This window comes from Triticum urartu, chromosome 4 (assembly GCF_003073215.2).
Source record: "Triticum urartu cultivar G1812 chromosome 4, Tu2.1, whole genome shotgun sequence".
NCBI classification, from domain to species: Eukaryota; Viridiplantae; Streptophyta; class Magnoliopsida; order Poales; family Poaceae; genus Triticum; species Triticum urartu.
This window is the reverse complement of record NC_053025.1, coordinates 76,323,407-76,329,406: the sequence shown is the minus strand read 5'-3', so window position 1 is coordinate 76,329,406 and position 6,000 is coordinate 76,323,407. Positions and strand designations below refer to the sequence as shown.

At 42.2% G+C, this 6,000-nt stretch overlaps 1 pseudogene; it reads left to right on the top strand.

Annotated features, from left to right (window-relative positions):
* The first annotated feature begins 1,496 nt into the window (after positions 1–1,496).
* LOC125553584 lies at positions 1,497–5,564 on the top strand (annotated as a pseudogene).
* Positions 5,565–6,000: the final 436 nt, after the last annotated feature.

The following is a 6,000-nucleotide window of genomic DNA, read 5'->3' as shown; positions in this document are numbered from 1 at the left end:
GCTCCAGACTAATATACGTTTTACTACTGGACTTCCTTCGATCAGGGAACTTTTACTATTGGACAAATGTCCTCAAAACCACTACTAATAATCTTCTCTCGCATGTTTTTTTGGCATATTATATTGAATATTTTTTATATTAAAAAAACTTATTTTTAATATGTCTCTTTCTTTGTTGGCTCTAGGTACATCCAAATTAAAATCAGATCAACCACTAATCAATCCAAGTTACTCGTAAAAACATTTGGCAACTCAGCTAGTGGCAAACCAAATGAAGTCTTAGTAATTTTACCAAAATTTTGGCAAGTACATTGGCTACAATCCAAACAATGATAACTTACCAAAAATTTGGTCATGCCCTCACTTTGGTCATGCCAAATTTTTGGCTAGGCTAATTGGGGCACAAAGCAAACACACCCTCATTTTCATATGGTAATTTGCATACATAAAAGGTTCTCAATTTTCTTTCTAACTGCATGCCCACTGTATTTTTTTCACATGGAAACTGCATGGCCATTGTCAACTTCATAGATGTTGGTTTGTCGCAAAAAGAAAAAAAAACTGCATAGATGTGGCAATATATTGGATGGGTATGATTACATTTCATGATTTCAACGTCTTTATCTTAACCCCCCTCCCCCAAAAAAATCACCTTTCACGGACCATGGGTTAAAATGCCATGCCCGTACATATATTATTAAAATATATAGAGGGTCTGGTTAGGGCATGTTAAGTTGGAAAATGGTGTATTTTGCAAGAAAACTTTAAAATTAAGTGTGTATTCGTACCATTGTGCATAATGTCAAACATAAGAAGATAGGAGGAGGGCAAGGAGGTAAGCATGATTTTTGTCGATTGAGGTTAAAGAAACACATACAATGATGAGAGTAGCTGAGGCAGAGGAAACAAATTAAGAACCTAGCTATTTTTTATATGGCATTGGCTTCTTTCTTGAGTTTACAATATCGACACGGCTCATCCCAAGCTTGTCAATATTTTGGCCCAACTCCACCACCCGAGAAGAATCTCGATGACCACCGAGCCAAAGACCTTGAAGACCAAGCCAAATGAAGGACCATCTCTATCCTCAACAGATATAGCGTGGTGCGGTGGTAAGCTCTGAGAGTAGCAACGTTGCGGAAAACACTAACAACCTCTATTTTTTTACTTGGCATTGGCTTCTTGTGTTTTCACTATCGACAGGGCGCATCCCAAGCTTGTCACTATTTTGGCCCGACCCTACCACTTCAGGAGAACCTCGATGACCACCGAACCAACGACCTTGCACACCAAGCCAAATGAAGGACCACCCCTATCGTCAGCCAGATATAGCGTGATACGGTAGTAAGCTCTACCCACCCTGCAAGCACGACTCCACCGACCAACCGAACCTTGGTGCCGTTGAATAAACTCATTCCATCGCGTGTACACCACTACCATCTCAACACCGCACTAAGATATGCAAGTGAAGGCATACATAAGATGAGACTACAATCATGCAAAAAACCGAGTTCCCCCTCCCCGTGCATCGACGATGATCAACCGTGTAAGGAATACATCGGGTAAGCCCCTTATCTCGAGTTCTTTGAATATCTTCTCCGTGAGAGGGGATGGAAAGGCATTCGGTATTGCATAATCATGAAGAATAGATTAGATAGAAATTGGCTAGGTCGGAATAATCATAATCCACCCCAAAGTCAAGTAGGCTACCTAAAAGCTAACCAAAAACTAATCTAAAATAAAAGTTTACCAAAACTAGAATGGAGAGGAACGGATCTAGGAGCATGTGAGATGGTTTGTCTGATTTTTCTTCTGAAGTAAAAAAGAGGAGAGAATAGATCTGATTTGTGGGTTTTGACCATCTCGCCTTCCCACCTGGATACACAAGTCAACCATTAAACTAAGAGCAAAATGCGCATCAAACCTGGATTCTTTACTTGTTTACTTAACGAGTAGACTTTCCTCCCCCCACTTGCAAACTGCTATACATTAACGTCGTTCTTCGATTGTCCCCCCCATTTCCTGGTCATCTCCTTTGTGGATGTTCTTGTGTGGATCCCGTCATTGATTTCTCCCGATTCTTGCAATCAGAGCTTCTTGCACGATCATTTTGAATGGGCGTATTGGTGGATCTCCCCTAAAGACCGCGACTTGCCGCCGAAACTGTGGAGTTTTGAGTTCTTTCCTGATCGGATTGAGGAAGATGGGTTGGCTCTGCTGTTCGGGAAGGCTTGCGCTGGGATCCTTGTCGTCTTCGGATCAAGAAACCTCTGCTTGCCATGAGGAGGAGGGGGAGGAGAAGCAGCAGCAGCAGCAGCCGCCGAAGTTGCAATCCGTTGGGATGGGAAATAAGCGGAGCAGGAAGACGGCGCCGGAGATCGCCGGCGAAGGCGGGAAGGGTGGTAGGCCGCCGCCGCTGGCCGCCAAGGAGACAACATTGTCTGACAAGGGGAAATCAAAGGCAAGTGGCCCGACATATTATTACTTCCTTGATGCTTGGTTTGTGTACTCCTGCTTGGACAGAAATCTTGTTTGATCAATTGGTGATTATTTTTACAAAATGGATTTCCCCCCCACAAGAATTGGCGTTTCAGGGAGAGTTTTTTTCGTCTTGGATTTTGATATAGTTGATGAATTTGTTAATAGGAGTGTGGTTGAAATTATGTTTATTTTTCTTGTCAAAGCATATCTTCTGTTTGCCTATTGTTCATGAAAACGATAGATTCCCTGGAAAATTATGAGTTATGTATATGATTAATCATGTAATGTGAATCAACCAAACTATCCTATTAGAAAAGCCTCCTCTGATATTGTCACTTTGATCTTACAGGCATCACAAACAGACATGTTTTCCAGCAAAACCTTCAAAGCAGAATCAGGGAAGTCACCAGGGACTTCGAGTACCCCGAAAACTGCAATTTCTCGCATAAGGTCCTGTATTGCTGCCAAAGAAACTAGGACAATAGAGATCATGGCCTTTGAGGTTGCCAACACAATTGGCAAGGGCTACAATCTGATGACATTCCTCTCTGAACAAAGTTTGAGGAACCTGAAGTCTGCGGTGCTTCAGTCCCAAGGTGTCCGATGCTTGGTTTCAGATGATTGCAACAAGTTGCTTGCTCTTGTCGGAGCCGAAAAAAGGTAAGCAGTGACATTTTCAAGCAACTTAATTTAACTAGCAGTGCTTCTCTTCCTTTCTGGTTGTACATTTGCTTATATGCATTTTTTTGTGGGTCTAATTTATATATTTTATATATGCAGGGAGGAGTTTAGGGAGTTTGCTACAGATGTTGCTCGGTACGGAAACCTATGCAGAGATCCGAAATGGCACAACTTGGATCAGCATTTCTCGAGGTTGGAGTCTGAACCCACACATCAGAAATACTCTAAAGAAGCAGCAGCTTCCAGTATGCAGTATCTCATGGCGCTTGCGGAGCAGACAGTGGTCAGTTGACTCATTCATAGTTCATTATGCTTATGTGCTTGATAAATTTCCCTCCTCTAGAAACACTGGAATTCTGATGCGGTCGATGTCTTATATTTTCTGTTGTGCAGCAATTGTACCATGGAATGCGTCGGTTCGACATCTCCGAGGAGATATACAAGAAAAATTATCAAGAGCATATGGAAGGACAGGAGGAGCAATTCTGTTCAATCCAATCTCTTTCGAACGCTGTGGAGATCGAAAGAAAATTCGTCAAGGACTTGAAGAAGCAAACACTTTGGATGAAGAAGATGGAACATGTAATTCTATACCCCTATGCTGGTGATTAAATTTCTCTTTTACTGGTAATGATTTATGAAAAATACATACTTAAATAAATATCTTCAAGAAACTTATATTCCATACTGTTCTACTGCAGGTTGTGGAAAAACTTGTTTGTGTTGTACATTTCTTGCGGTTAGAGATAAAAAATGTCTTCAAGAAATACGAAGATGAATCAGTGGAAGTGAAACGGACGATTCAGCTAACTTTAGGGTCTGCCGATCTCGCGCTGCATTATGCGAACATCATTTTCAAGATAAAGAGTTTGGTATGATCCTTCTCTATGTATTATCATGTCAAATACAGCTCATCAAGCCATTATTAAGGATAATGGCCAAACGTAGTCGCAAATGACATAAACACATCAACATAATTAGTTCTGCCCATAGTTTACTCAACGCAAATTTGTCCGCTAAGAGCACGCAATGACAATGCATTGTTCCACTCTTTTAGAATTTCAGTTAATTTGATGCCCAAATTGGACGGTCAAATTTGTCTTATCTGTTTCTGATCAAGGTTTCTGATTATCAGGCATCATTTGTACCGTCAATTCCGAAGAGCGGCATTGATTCATTGTACCAAGCGTTGCCTCCTTGTGTCAGATCAGCCATACAAACCAAGTTGAAATGTCACGAGTACAAAGAAAAGGTAGCAATTGTTTCCTACGAACTTGGTAGGTTTTATCATGCTTATCGTTTTCTGATCTTGGCATGTGCTTTCTTCAGAGGACAGTTGAACAGCTCACATATGACATGAACAAGACAATGAAATGGCTCTTGCCCATGGCAGAATCCACAATAAGGTACCGCAAAGACGCATACTCTTTGAAGATACACAACAAATTTATCCAACCATCTCAACTAGTTTCTGCAAAATTTTTGCTGAATGAATGATCTGCTGACCTGATCATTTTATTTTCTCCATTCTGCACATCAGGGTGGGGCGTCGAATGCTTGGCGAATGGCAGGACCAAGGGTATAATAACAATGATCCTCTTGTCTACATTCCCGTGCACTAGATGCGCAACAAAACTTGAAATGTGTGTTACTGATGATGGTGTATCGTGAATTCTTAACAGGGCGCCCAACGGAACCAATGGCGGGAAGGCGCTCAAGATTCAGACGCTATACCATGCCGACAAGGAGAAGACCGAACACTACATTCTAGACATGGTGCTGGATCTCCACCATCTCATATGTGCGATCCATGCGAGGCTCGACAAGTTCTTGAACAGTACTTCTGATCGGTCGGAGATGCAGGAGGCGAGCAATTCAGTTAGCACTAGCCCAGGTGGACCGGCCAGCCCTTTTCACCGTGGAAGGGATAGCCCCCGGATCCCCATATCAATGATAACTGTACAGGACAGTATACAGCGTTAGGTTCAGCTTCCAGGTTCAGGGCAGAAAATAAATGGTGGATCAGTGAGCCGACAACCATGACCAACTAGTGTTGTGGCCGTGTGCACCGATTGATGCAGAGCCTGAGGGAGCAGCTTCGTTACCTTTTTCCAAAAAAGAGTGACCTGATAGAATTATACAAGTGTTCATGCAAATTCTGGTGCAGAGAGAGTGTTGATAGTCGCAGGTGCCATTTTCAGAGGAATTAGTTCATTGAAATTGGTGGCGGTTTAGCTGAGACTTCTTGAAATGTTGCAGGAAATCAGAAAAAAAAAACATCTTTAGTCCAGAAATCAGGGAATTTAGCTTATAGCCCATCAAACAATTTTAGAAACAAAAAGAAAGAGATTAGACAATTTCAGGTTGGTGTTGGTGCAATACATTTGCTTACTATTTTATTATTTTTATCTTTTTTAGGAACTCAGATATATATATTTAGGACTGCACCTAATCCTTGCCCTCTCACGCCCTCTCATTTCAGTCTGTCCATTTTTGCCGATTTGGCCTTGTCTGGCCGTCAGACCCGGTGTATATAGCGACCTCCAATGCACCTTTTAATTACTAGCCCAGCTGTCCTAATGGGATTGTTGCTCCAGAAGCCAAAACCGAACCCTCTGGTAAACTAGGTCTGTTCTCCCGGCCCATTTAATTAACAGAGGGCCCAAAGTGATTTGTTCCTGCACTCGTAAAAAAAGTGTTCACTCGAGGGGATCCAACGGAGGCATCAATCCGATAGTCTGCTCCTCCGCTTTTCTCAATCTCTCTCTCATTTGGTGACGACGGTGATGGTGTACATTGGGCGACACACCTTTTAATTACTCGCCCAGCTGTCCTAGT